The 15,014-nt window shown below is 38.0% G+C and overlaps 1 protein-coding gene across 1 annotated transcript in view; it reads right to left on the bottom strand.

Moving 5' to 3' along the window:
- tenm3 (teneurin transmembrane protein 3) overlaps positions 1-15,014 on the bottom strand; it is a 261,242-nt gene that overhangs the window by 140,176 nt on the left and 106,052 nt on the right. The gene's annotated exons all lie outside the window — the stretch shown is intronic.

Raw genomic sequence — 15,014 nt, 5'->3', positions numbered from 1 at the left:
GTTAGCTAACGTTAGTAAAGTAAAGTCAAAAGTTCAGTTTAAACTAAATGACTAAAGAGGAGGGAGTTAGCTAACGCTAGTAAAGTAAAGTCAAAAGTTCAGAATAAACTAAATGACTAAAGAGGAGGGAGTTAGCTAACGTTAGTAAAGTAAAGTCAAAAGTTCATATTAAACTAAATGACTAAAGAGGAGGGAGTTAGCTAATGTTAGTAAAGTAAAGTCAAAAGTTCAGAATAAACTAAATGACTAAAGAGGAGGGAGTTAGTTAACGTTAGTAAAGTAAAGTCAAAAGTTCATATTAAACTAAATGACTAAAGAGGAGGGAGTTAGCTAATGTTAGTAAAGTAAAGTCAAAAGTTCAGATTAAACTAAATGACTAAAGAGGAGGGAGTTAGCTAACGTTAGTAAAGTAAAGTCAAAAGTTCAGATTAAACTAAATGACTAAAGAGGAAGGAGTTAGCTAACGTTAGTAAAGTAAAGTCAAAAGTTCAGATTAAACTAAATGACGAAAAAGGAGGGAGTTAGCTAACGTTAGTAAAGTAAAGTCAAAAGTTCAGATTCAACTAAATGACTAAAGAGGAGGGAGTTAGCTAATGTTAGTAAAGTCAAAAGTTCAGATTAAACTAAATGACTAAAGAGGAGGGAGTTAGCTAATGTTAATCAAGTAAAGTCAAAAGTTCAGATTAAACTAAATGACTAAAGAGGAGGGAGTTAGCTAACGCTAGTAAAGTAAAGTCAAAAGTTCAGAATAAACTAAATGACTAAAGAGGAGATAGTTAGCTAACGTTAATAAAGTAAAGTCAAAAGTTCAGATTAAACTAAATGACTAAAGAGGAGGGAGTTAGCTAATGCTAACATTAGTGAAGTCAAAAATTCAGATTAAACTAAATGACGAAAGAGGAGGGAGTTAGCTAACGTTAGTAAAGTAAAGTCAAAAGTTCAGATTCAACTAAATGACTAAAGAGGAGGGAGTTAGCTAATGTTAGTAAAGTCAAAAGTTCAGATTAAACTAAATGACTAAAGAGGAGGGAGTTAGCTAATGTTAGTCAAGTAAAGTCAAAAGTTCAGATTAAACTAAATGACTAAAGAGGAGGGAGTTAGCTAACGTTAATAAAGTAAAGTCAAAAGTTCAGATTAAACTAAATGATTAAAGAGGAGGGAGTTAGCTAATGTTAGTAAAGTAAAGTCAAAAGTTACGATAAACTAAATGACTAAAGAGGAGGGAGTTGGCTAACGTTAGTAAAGTAAAGTCAAAAGTTACGATAAACTAAATGACTAAAGAGGAGGGAGTTAGCTAATGTTAGTAAAGTCAAAAGTTCAGATTAAACTAAATGACTAAAGAGGAGGGAGTTAGCTAATGTTTGTAAAGTCAAAAGTTCAGATAAACTAAATGCGGCGGTGGTTGGACAGACTTCTGGGGGTGAGAAGAGGAAAGAGGCAGGTGATGAGGATATCGACAAAGAAACAAATAAAATAAAATTGAATGCCAAATGGCTGACAAGTCGTGGATGGTTTGTGTTTGATCATCAAACGAACATTTTCTAGTGAGAACTAGTAATTTTAAAGTCGAGGCAGTAAAGGACCATGAGAGAAGTCATCACCAGAGATAGATAGATAGATAGATAGATATATAGATAGATAGATATACAGATCCCAAACTTGAAAATAAATGTTTGCACTTTCTGTCTATATTTTGTTGTATGTTTTGTACTTGATATGTGTTTTCATGCCAAATATGTTAATAAGATGATCAAATGCATTCAGTGAAACTCATAATTTCTCTTATTATCAACTGGAAAAAAATGGCTAGTGGAAATTCTGATTGGCTGGTAACTTCAGAAAGTTTTGAACCTTGGTCACATCGTTTCTGCAGTCTGCCAACTCAAACAGAGGCAGAGTTATTTTCTTCATTCATCAACATTCAAATTGTCTAGTTTCTTTACAATATTACCCGCCAAAGTTAATTTTTACCGCATTTGGCTGGTTGGGGGGTGTCAATTTGAAGCCATGATTGTATGTATAACAATGTTAAATATTCTTTGTTCTTCTTAGATCATTTAAAGCAGCATTCTACGTATATTTGCAGTCATAATGGTGCAAAAATCCACATGGATAATTTATTTCAGCTCAAAAATTCACTTTAATGGCCACCATGCTGGTAATCAGTCATTTTCCTCTCAAAAAGCCCATATCTGTCAGCCCTACCAGAAATTCCTTACAGTGCAATGATGCTTATATCAAATCATGGCAACGGTAAAATCTTAGTCAGACATTAATATAGAGTAGACATGTTCAACATCCACAAAAATAAAGTGCACTACTTTTGCGTATACTTCCTTGACTTTGTTAGATAAACTGTTGAGTATTTGGCCTTTGGTAGCTAATTGAAAACACAGTGTTTAGTCTAGCAGTGTATCAATCTGACATGGGCCTTTGGGAGATTAACAAGCATTCACCTGATGTGATGATCACCAGTCAAAGGTCAGAGAAAACCCATTAGTGTAACTTTTCACTTTAAGTGGAGTGCTGTGAATGATTGTTTCTCAGTCGTGCTCCTCAGGGCTCACAGCACTGCTGTCTCCCGTCTGCTGGTTAATGCCAGTTACCTGCTGTCCCTGCTGTAAGCCAGTCCCAGACTGAATGGTCAGGGCTAATAGCTAATAGGATTCTGGGAGTCTATTCCCCTTGCAATAACATGATCAGAGGACAATCATGTAGTGCATGAACACATATCACTGCAGGATTAAGTGCACCCAAGAGGTTCTATGGGAAATAAAATGTAAATGAGTGTGTTTCTATTAATTACTGTTCATGAAAACACAAATAATGCTGTTAATGCTTAATAATCACGAGATCACCATAACACTTGCGGAAACCTGGTGTATAGCTTGTAGATCCACGCCTAATATGGCATGATGTAACTTTAGTGGAGGAATCAGTTTCATTTATCTACACTAGTGGTGGGACAATATTAAAAAAAAAAATCAAATTAATTAGAGGCTTTGTAATTAATTAATCGTGATTAATCGCATATCAACATTTGACTTAAGATGCAACATTTGATAAGCTATAGGAAACTCAGATCCTTTTTTGACTATAAAACTAATAATAGATGTATAAGGCGATTAATACAATGATGCACAATTAGTAGAGCTGCTTCTATATTTTTGGGAATAATTGGTATTTTGATATAGGATGGAAAAAACATGGTTATTACCCAGGATATTTTTTCTCAAATAAGGTGTGAGAGGTGTCTCTGAAATGACTGCACATATATATTACCCTGTTATTCTGTTATTGTAAGATTTATGTTAAATGTTGATTGTCTCTGCTCCTTTTGTCACATCACATATGAAACAACACTGCATCTTTTTAGGGAACGCTCTTTTAGTCAAACACTGTGGCATGAAATCAACCTCTTTTTAAGGTTACTGACTTTTATTTTTTGGGGTATTTTTGAAAATATATTTCCTATCAGAAAGTTGTATGTTATTATTATTAGGTAAATTATATAGACATACAACTAAATTTGCAAAGCAGAAACCTCATTTTATTGCTTTCATTTCTTACTTTAACTCTTCCCTGGACACACTAAAGTACTGCACCAACTGTAAAGCTGTGAAAACCAAAGACATGTGTCATGAATTTGATCTGTAATGATTGATGTACTTCAATGTTTTGTTTAATTTATGATATATGCACTACTTCGAGAGATACTGTTATTGTTACTATTGTTAAATTGTTTGAAGATTGAACAGTAATCAGTGTTGTAAGTCTATTTGTGTGAATAAAAATACTAAAGGAAAAAAAAAAATCACGTGAATAAATCTATGCTTCTTTTTCATTGGTTGTTGGGTTAAATCTTACCCAGACACGATAGTGCTATTTTCTGATTGGCCATTGTGTAGCCCCAGCTTTTGTTTGATTGGCTGGTAAGTGGCAGCTCGACTGAGCTCCAGAGGAGACCATAGACTGTATAAATGAATTATATATTGACATTATACATTATACATATGGAGGAGACGAGCTTGTTTCCTGCCGGTTCCATAGTGAGAGCAGCTTATTATAAAATGTTTTTCTGCATGAAAAATACAATGTGTGTGAATAAAAGGCCGGAAAGCGTGCGTGACACCTGAGAGCCCTGTTGCTTTTCATTGGTTTCATTTTTTCTCGTGTTGTGTCTTGTGCGTCAGTATTACGGGCCGGGCTGGAACCCGTGCAATGAGTAGCACTGCGCGCGCAAAAAAAATTGTGATTAATTGCATTAATTTACAATTTTTTTGTTGTGTTATTATTTCTGTAATTAACTTATCGTAATCAACGCGTTAAAGTCCCAGCCCTTATCTATACATACTGTTGTTTTCTGCTGCTTTTGTAATTTGTAATTTTTGTTGTAGCAGAGACTTGACGATGGGTGAACTACTACATAGAACTACTACATAAAAAGTAATGCACTGTAATTCTTATTCATTCCACTAATATATTACTGTAGAAAAACATCCAGAGCAAAGGAAATCAGGTGACATAGTAGAGTGCTCTGTTGCTTAAACTCAATGTCACCTTTTGTACCATGCGAATTGTTGTGTGTATGTTATTGTAACATTGCATATGAACCAGGTACACATGTAGAATCTAATCCAATACAACAGGGGCCTGTTTCACAAAGCAGGTTTATTGAAAACTCTGAGTCTGTTAACCCTGAAATGAGGGAAACTCTGAGTTTTCCGTTTCACAAAGGGAGGTAACTCAAACCAGAGACAGAGGGGTAACTCTAGCCTGTTTCACAAAGAGAGGTAACTTAACCTCTCGGTCAGTTACCATGGAAACATGCTCTCTGAAACTAACCTGGTCGGGACCAGGTTTTTCTCAGCAAACCTTGAGTTTCTCTCTGTCTCCGCCCTCTTTCAGCCACACACGGTGTTTGATTTCCTCATTCATTCAGTCAGCGGGCGAGTTTTGGTGTAGTATAGTTCTGTCTATTTTTTCAGAAAATCATTGCAAAAATCAGACATTAGAAGTTATATTAGGTGGCAACTATTTCACTACCATGGCGTGTCCTTTTGATAACGATCCCGTGGATGAAGGTGCAGCATTCTCTGCGCAGAGAATTAAATATTCGTCGGGAGATGATTATCAAACTATTGATTATAGATGTTCTTGCATTTCCAGGCAATTCTCTTTTTGAGCGGCACCGTTTCATATCACAGCAGATATTGTGTGTTGCGCTGCGTTTTTTTTTGCAAATGGGAGTTTTTTTAATCAACATATAAAACAGCCACTTACGGTAATATTTACTTTACAATGTAAAACATGCTCAAAATGAGGCGTCACCCAGAGATTGTGCCGATGTTTTACCTGTTTGAACAATGTTTTTATGTTTTCATCTTCATCGCCAAGTGCGCTTCTACCCCGTGTGAATGCACCTGAATTAAATAAATTAATAGGCTACCACTCAAGCAGTTCCCCCTGTGATATTACTGTGATTGCAACAGTACTACATTTAAACTTATGCACTGACCCGAGCCGCAATGTTCTCCCGCACCGTCTCCCTCTCTTTTGCTGCTGCAGCGGTGTAAACCTGCTCAAACTCTCCGTATGAGCGCATTAATATTTCCATTTCCAGTTGTAGCGTAGCCCTCCGCTTCCCCGTTGCTATGGTGACTCGTCGAATCAGGGCTCCATTGATGCTGTCTTTTTTTAGTTGTGGTGCACGCGCTTAACTCCAGGTCAAACTACTCTGAGTTGATCAACCTAACGCAAATCTGCTGTTCTGGAACCGAAAACTCAGAGTTTCCTATCTCAGAGAAGATCAACTCAGAGTTCAGGGTTAGACTCAGAGTTTTTTGAACCTGCTTTGTGAAACGGACCCCAGCTCTGCCACAGATGCACCCTCACAAGGCTTATAAAAGTTCAGTTTTTGTTGACACACTCAGAAAGGTAATTCTTGTGCTTAGGTGGTCGAGGGTGGTGGTGTGTGCATTACTTGAAAGGAGTTTCCAATATCTTGTCCCACTCGTGTATTTTTTCTTTTGTAATTCAAAAGAAAGCTGGAGATGACAAACACACTCTCACAACCTTTTTATCCAGTCAGCAAGTTACAAATGCCTATACCCACGGACAGGCTGGCTTAGCTAAAGTGTGCCAATCAGCAGGTGTAGTGATACACACCTCACCCACACGTGAACCCAAAGACATCCTCATGTTTTAGGGTACATTTTTAGGCTTCATATTAGGGGAGCAAAACTCAAAATCTTGTTGCACTGAATTAGAGGTATATTTGTCTGTGCTGTCTTCTCTGTGTGTATATTTTAAATCTACTAAAGCAATAACATTGAATCTGTCTTGAAATACAGCACAATGTTAGCCACAATGTTTTGACTGCTAACGCTGTGATCGGATGCTTCGTTGCTTGCAGGACAGTGACATGTCATCTTCAGGTGTGTTTTGACATGCCAAAAAAAGATGTGAACAGAAGTGGATTTCTTCAAGGTGATGTGTGACTCAAATTGAAAAAGTGTCAACTGTAACAACATGTGTGCCTACCCTGAACTGAATGATGGCCGTGAGGCTACATTCGTTGACTGTTTGTGTTAAACAGACTGCAAAAACATTGCAGCGGTCAAATTCACTTCATGTCCAAGTGCGAAACTTTGTGGTAAACCAATAAAAGAAAATGTATGACAGACCGAAAGACATCCTCACATGTTTTAGGTTACATTTTTAGGCTTCATATTAGGGGAGCAAACCTCAAAATTGTGCTCTGTTGCAACTTGCATCACATTCCCCACGTTTTCATATTACTTGTACATTGTATGCGATTTTAAAACTGTTAAAGTTCATGGATGTTGTGCTTTTAGTTTCAGTTTGTAAGAACAAACTAAATGTTTGTTGAAATGAAGAACTCCTTGTTGCACTGAAGTAGAAGTATATTTGTCTGTGTCCTCTTCTCTGTGTGTGTATTTAATGGGTATATTTTTATGCCTGCCACTTCTTTATTAATGGCCATATTAAAGAGCCTCATCCCTCGGTGGAGTATAAATGAAAAATAGTCACATTTTATTCAGAGAGAAAGAGGATGCAAAACTTCTTTTTTACAAGTTTATATGAAAACCCTGTGAAAACTCATATTCAAAATTCTATCACAAGCTATCACTCCCTGCCTTTCATCACCAACATCATGCCTATAGCAATTAATTATAAAGTTGTAATTCTCTTGGGTTGTGAAGATGAATACTGGGAAAAAACATGGAAGATACCGATAAAACCCCAATAACTGAAAACACAGCTGCAAATGTAAGTCACACCAACCACAGAAATGAGCCAAAACAGAGGGTGTTATGGGTAGACACATGATGACAGTGACATGTGATAGTCATGCTGTCATGCTTGGAAAGCAGATCATGATGAAATACAGTATTCTGGATGGATGGTTCACTTCCCTCTTTATTAGACATCAGGGAGGCCAGCTTGCTAAATATTTTTAAAAGTCAGCTAAAACCTCTCTTCACTTTAGCTTTGCGCTAACGATCGCCATTTTTACCCAATTTTAACTGAACTTTAATTCTATTATCTATTTTTAATCCTTACTCTCTTTTTATTGTATTATTAAGCGGCTCTTATTCATGTGAAGATGTAGTTTATGTATTTTATTGTTAGCTTGTTTTACCTTTTTTTCTGTGGGTTTTATCTTTTATCTTATCTTCATATTTTGGCACATATATAACTGTTTTTATGTTCATTTTGTGTCTTTTTAATGTGAAGCACTTGGTGCATGTCATTTCTTTGTTGTAAGGCACTTTGGGCTGCATATAATGAATGAAAGGTGCTATACAAATAAAGTATATTATTATTATTATTATTATTATTATTATTATTATTATTATTATTATTATTATTATTATTATTATTATTGTACAGCAGAGAAACACAGGCACAATCATCCTCTCAGGGGGAGGAACTGCATTTGTTTTTAAAGTTTACCAATGTTCTCACGTGTTCGCGTTTAATGAACGATGTCAAATATGAAAATGCAAATAGTCAGCTTTGATAGAGATGAACGCAAATACATCTGTAGTTTTCCCACAATGGTTTAAATCTGTTTCTCACCCACTCAAATAAAACACATTTGGAAAATACAGCTCCATCCTGGCAATGTTTAGATTTATTTTGCACGACAATAAAAACCTTTCAAGGCAGTGAATCAGCTTTCATCCAAGAATATTAGTCCTGGTATTTCCATCATCTCCACTGCAAGTTCTAGTCATATCAATCCAGGCATGTTTGGCAGCTGAATGTGGGCTGGACACAGTGTTTCTTGTGAGATTAGAGCGACATGAGGTTTTCATCATGCTGGGATATATACTGTACCAAGACAAAAAGCAAAAACACGCAGTAGGGCTACAGATAGCAGACTAACTAGTCTATACGTCTTTTATGAGCGTTTAAGTTCAAATCAATTACAGCAGACAGACAGAGCAAGGATAATCAAGTGTGAAGTGACTGTAACCACAGTGTGCTTAGCTGAGACTAGCATGTTGTCAACCATAACTAATCTGGTAGTCCGCTAATAATTGCAGCTCAAACGCACAATTCTACAACCTGCATTTAAGTGTCTCTGACAATAGGAGTGACACAAGGAGGCTGTGGCTATGTGTGTGTGTGTGTGTGTGTGTGTGTGTGTGTGTGTGTGTGTGTGTGTGTGTGTGTGTGTGTGTGTGTGTGTGTGTGTGTGTGTGTGTGTGTGTGTGTGTATGTGTTTTAGTGTGACAGCAAGTAACAAAGCCAGTACACAGAAAGGTTACGGATCCTCAGGGAGAAAATTGCTGTAACTAATGTGTAGATAGTGGGCATGTCTAACAATGGACATCAGATTTGTCCCTACAGTCCCCCCCACACACATGCACATACACACACACACACACACACACACACACACACACACACACACACACACACACACACACACACACACACACACACACACACACACACAGACACGCTAAAAAATCATTTCATTTACACTATGTAGTTTCTCTTTCTCTTCATGCAGACACACAGACAAACCTATATAAAGAGTGTGTGATTTTTTTGTAAATGTCCATCGTACATGATGTCCTGTCAGGAGAGCAGTGAGTTTACAGTGTGCTCCAAGATTTAACTGGCTTATTGAAATGTTAATGAGACCACTCACTTGTTAATGAATGCGTGAAAGGTATTAAATACATTCAGAGGTACTTTTAGGACTCATTTTAATTCGGTTTATTGAAAATATCTACCTACTGCCCTTCATAGAGACTATACATAGGCATGGGACAATATGAACATTTTATGTGATGATTATCCTACCAAAAAACATATGATTCATGATATAACCCCGATAATCATCAAAAATATACTTAAACTCTGGATTCACTTTACCTTACATTTTGTTAAGAAACAAACATTTGTATGCATCACAGATAGGACACATTTTTTGAGAGAACAATCTTTTTAATTCAAATATTTTTTTTATTTTAGTGTCAAATCATAACAGAAGTAATCTCATGACTCTTTACTTGTTTAAACCATCTCAAATAAGGTCGTCATAATCATGGTATAGTATGTTATAAACAATTGCAGTGGGACGGAGAGAATATTAAATGATCATACTCACATCTGCTGTTACGGTTGATAAATATGTGCACAGCAATGTTAATGTACATGTAACAGAAACTTTCTACTCCATCTTTTAAAAGGCCGCATGGAATGAGGAGATGATTTTCTGTATAATAAAATGAATTCTACTTGAGTTGAGCTGTAACTTATGGTCAAATTCATGTTACACTTAGAGGAAAAACTGAAGCAAACTGCCGTCAACTCACCGGTCCAGTCACTCGTGATAATATTCAGAAATGTCCCCATAATGGAAATTCACATTTTTATATATTGTTCCATCACTAGTCTTAAAAGTGATAGAACAATATATAAAAAGAATAAAAGAGACATCTCCAACACAATCCTCTGAGGTTAGTAAGTTGTTCCCAAACTTCAGCAGGAACGAGGTAAAGTTGCCATGGTAATGTTGTTACTCCTCAGTTGCCACTGTTATTGTTATTGGTCTTTTATATTAGGTTCATTATTAAAAAGTCAGGAAAGAAGTAAAACTGAACTGAGGAGGAAACGTGTGCTTTGAGATAAATTTGCCAAAAGAAAACAGATTTTCTAAAATAAACGTAACCCAGAATTATTATCCTGCCTGAAGGCAAAAATGAATGAAGTCATTCCTCAAAAGGTTGACAAGTTGCTACTGAAGATAGCTTATTGTTTTATTAAAAATGTATAATATTACTGTAATAATAAGCACTGTTCTTAGTTTTATACTAAGACATTTAAGACATTAGAACATTAGAGTGTGTGTGTGTGTGTGTGTGTGTGTTTGTGTGTGTGTGTGTGTGTGTGTGTGTGTGTGTGTGTGTGTGTGTGTGTGTGTGTGTGTGTGTGTGTGTGTGTGTGTGTGTGTGTGTGTGTGTGTGTGTGTGTGTGTGTGTGTGTGCGGGTGTGTGTGTGTGTGGGTGTTAGAGTGATTGACGGTCAACACCTGCTCAGTCCAATGAGCAGTTGTGTCGGGTGTCCCACCACAACTGTGCACATGATTGTTTGTGTGTGTCTGTATTTGTGTGTGCTTGTCAGAGGGTACAAGCGTTTTAATGTGTATGTGTCAATGGTGGGATTACCACTTCTAAATGAGGACATTCACACTCTCCTGTCACATATCACCCCATTCCCCATTCTCCTAGGTACCCAATATGAGCCCATAACACACTTCTTTACTGTCACTATCTCCACTTTCACATTCTGTCACTCACCATATATACCAGCTGTATACAAGTGGGGCTGAAATTGAATCAGTGTCAGTGTTTCACATTTCAGACAAAAAAGGCCTTTATTTGATATTTTCTTCTGAAGTGCGGTCTTTGAAGGTAGGCTGTGTAATTTGCGTTTATAAAAGTCTAGGCTGTCCAAGTGTTCCGTACTGTCTTTCCCTGGAAAAATGGTAAACATACATTTCATGCATGTCTTTAGAGAAACAGCAAATCATTTTTGAATGGCTCTTATTTTGAAAATACCTGTGTTTTTCTCAAGAGCATCATCACAGATTTCCCAATACATGCAACGGGTTTGTTGAGCATGGTGGGAAATATTGTATGAGTGTGATGGGATGTAAGCAACATATGAATCGACATCTTTCCATCACTAAAAAGTTGGTAAAACATTCTGCAAAATGTTGTATTTCATATTCAGATACACTTTTTCGTATGGAAAGTCAGATAGGATACAGTATATTTGATCTCATTAAGGTAATATAATGGTACATGAGAAGCCGTTGTGATCAAGATTATCCACAACATGGCACAGGCATGGTGATCGGGTTACACAGCCTGGATAAATCCCTCACTTGCTCACTAATTTAGCTCAATCAATCTCAAAGAAATCTCAGCATTACTCAGGTTTAGGCAGCTCTTTCTCGCAGTGTGCCCGTCATGATGAAAAATTAGGACGGATTTGGCGTTCTGTTTACTTTAAAGTGCAGTGTTCCCTGTAATCTGTTAATCATCAGGTACAAGGTCCTCCAGTAAAGTAACTGACAAGTTTAAATCAGAAATAATGCAAAAAAGAAAACTATTTTCTACTACCATCCAAAGCAGATTCAGATTACTTCATAAAATGGAGCCATTCAGGCTGTCCTCATTCAATGTTCGTACATACACCTTCAGATAGTAAAGTAATCCAAATATTCATTACTGCAGAATTACATCCGGAGCAAAGCAGTAAATCAGGGGACGGAGGAAAAGCCTGCTAAACTGTTTGTCTCTGAGTTCCGTGTATGTATGATTGGATGTGCTTATGTTATTCCCAGCATTAAGGGGTTCACCCTGTTGTATATTTAAGTCCGCTCACAAATGGAAACATATGCCTGGAGTCAGGAGGTGCTTTCACACATGTACTGCAACCCTGAATTTATCTAGACATTACCTGGAGGAGCTGTATGTGAGAACGAGTTTGAGCCCATGTGAGAATAGAGCAGTTCATTGTGCAGAGAATTCATAGCGAGCAAGTGGGCATTTTTATGATGTCACTATCATGCGCTCGCCCAAACTGGAAGTAAACAAACATCCAAGGGCGAAGAAGATAGGTGATTTACAAAGATGGCAACAAAAATGTCTAACTGGAGAGACGACGAGATTCAGTAACCTCTGTCATCTGTCGGTCATTTATGATCAAATTCACAGCAGTGTAATAGTCGTCAAGTCCCCCCTCCTGCACACACTGCCGAGGCCCCATCCCTCGCCTAATGCAAACAGAGTATTCCCACTAAATGAGAACACATCTGAGACGGAGTAACTCCTGTTGTGTGCTGCATGTGAGAAAGATTTGGATTCTCCTGACATTGTCTGGGGTTCACAGAAGAAAACTGCTTGGGTTAAAAGGGAGAGACACAGTCATGGTATCATGTGGTGTGTGTGTGTGTGTGTGTGTGTGTGTGTGTGCGCGTATATGTGTGTTTCACTTTGTGTGTATGTTGCTTTAAAAGAGGGTCAGAGAGAACAGTGTATAGGGTAAAGGTATGTGGCAGTTGGTGAGTGTTTTGTCTGCAAAGATTAACTATGGAGTCTATATGATACCATGGCTGTTTGACACACGCACACAAGCAAGCGCGCGCACGCACACACATACACACACACACACACACACACACACACACACACACACACACACACACACACACACACACACACACACACACACACACACACACACACACACACACACACACACACACACACACACACACGGTATCTGATACCATGTCAGCTAACAGGAATGTTGAGGAGAGAAACAGTCACTGTTTGAACAGGACAGAAACCCTGGTTAGACTGTTGTGTGGGAGTGATATTGACCTCTACATGAGGGGCCAAAAGCAGAAAACTACATGTGTAGATTCACAAGTAAAACTGTGTACACACAAAGACAGGAATTTGCATGTATGCCTGACTCTTTTTTATAAATCTCAGTCATTGCTGAGCGGGGCACACATGTACAAGCCTCATCTCCACTCCCCCAGGTAGCTATAAATGGTTGTAGAAACACCCTTAAACCTTATTTGCATGTCAAAAGATGCGTCCCACTGCACCACTCATTAGACCTGTGTGGCAGTAAGAGCAGCTGTCATTACGTACGGCTGTAGCTATTTTTAGCATTGGTATAGCTAATTCGTCATGTTTCTGCAAACGATCGTGGTGGTAAAATCATCATTATTATTAAACATCAGAAGGATGATAAGTAATTCATTCACGTTGAAACAGACTGAACATGCTTCACAGTTCATTCACTCATTCATCTTCAACCGCTTGTCCCTGTCGGGGTCGCGGGGGGCTGGAGCCGATCCCAGCTGACATCGGGCGTGAGGAGGGGTACAACCCTGGACAGGACGGCAGTCTATCACAGGGCACATATAGACAAACAGAGACAGACAACCATTCACACCTACGGGCAATTTTAGAGTCACCATTTAACCTAATACCTGCACGTCTTTGGACTGTGGGAGGACACCAGAGAACCCGGAGAAAGCCCACACAGACACGGGGAGAACATGCAAACTCCACACAAAAAGGCCACAGCTGGGCTGCGAACCTAGAACCTTCTCGCTGTGAGGCGACAGTGCTAACCACCACACCACCAAGTTAAACCAAACATTCACCAGGCGATGATGCTCAAATGTAAATAAAGAGAATCAATCATAAATCATTCATACAGTTTATAAATGCACCTTTAATTGACATTTTACAGAATGCTGTGCAGCCTGGAAAAATAATAATAATAGTATCAGTAAAATTGATAAACAATCTAAAAACAAAGTTTCTCATCTCTTAACTTCTATTCAATCTCCTCCTCATCTTTTCACCTGCAGCTATCTCAGATAAATCTGTGTGTACGCTGATCTGAAGTGTTCTCAGCGCACATTCTCCCTCTATAAATACCAGTTAATGTGTGGGGAAAAGTACACACATTTTGAACTGGATAAATGTGTCTTAGTCTGAAATTTTGGGTCAATGCAGTTCCACGCAGTGATATGGGCTGTGTTTGTCAGGGTTTTCTCACGGTACCCCTAGGGGTGGAAGTACTGACGGGGGTACATGAGATGTTTTAAAAACGATTTTTGTGTTGCAGCTTCTGAGAAGTCTTTGCATCAACACTGATTTTCATTCTTTGACTTACTGATATTGCGTGTGTACTTTGACATTTTGAGAAGGTGAACAGATAAAGCTTTAAAGTGTCTTGAGGAAAACATGTTTTTTCTCCCTAAAAAGGAAAATATCCCAATGAAAGAGTGACACTGACTAAGGCCGGAGTGTGAAACCTGATTTGCAGATAAAATTCTACTCTTTTCAAACTGAACTGGCAAAGATTGACACATTCAAGTTTGTGTTTTAGGCCAAATGAAGATGAAATAAAATGAAATTTGACTGAGACGAGGCATAACTGACTAACTGCAGTGCACTATGAATAAAGAGGATTCAACCGTGACATGAATGCTGATGAAAATGTTCTGCTACCAAAAGTATTTATTCCATTAGATCTTTACATCTTGTGCTCTTTATGAACATACTCAACAGACACTTCATGTTCTGTTTCTCTGTGAATAAATGACTGTTGGAGTCATCAAGTCATGTCGGATGATCTCCACAAAAACACCCCCTTTAGCCACCAGGAGGAGCACAGATCAACGTTGGTACTCTCCTCCACCTCTCCTCAGCATTTGGATTGATGCATTTTCATAATGACCATATAGGCATAATTGAGACTGAATGGGACATTGGGAAATGAATTTGATAATAATGTCAATACCCACTCACACCCTTTCAAAATAGGATTTCCAGGTCCAAGCTGGTCAAGCCTCGTATTTCTCCAACGCAGCAGTGCTGTGTTTCTTGTTGTTTAAAAAGATCTGAGTTTTTTAAAAACAACCTAATTGT

The sequence above is a fragment of the Echiichthys vipera genome, assembly GCF_963691815.1.
Source record: "Echiichthys vipera genome assembly, chromosome: 2".
Lineage (NCBI taxonomy): Eukaryota > Metazoa > Chordata > Actinopteri > Perciformes > Trachinidae > Echiichthys > Echiichthys vipera.
Note: the sequence above shows the minus strand (reverse complement) of the source record. Positions and strands in the feature narration are given on the sequence as shown.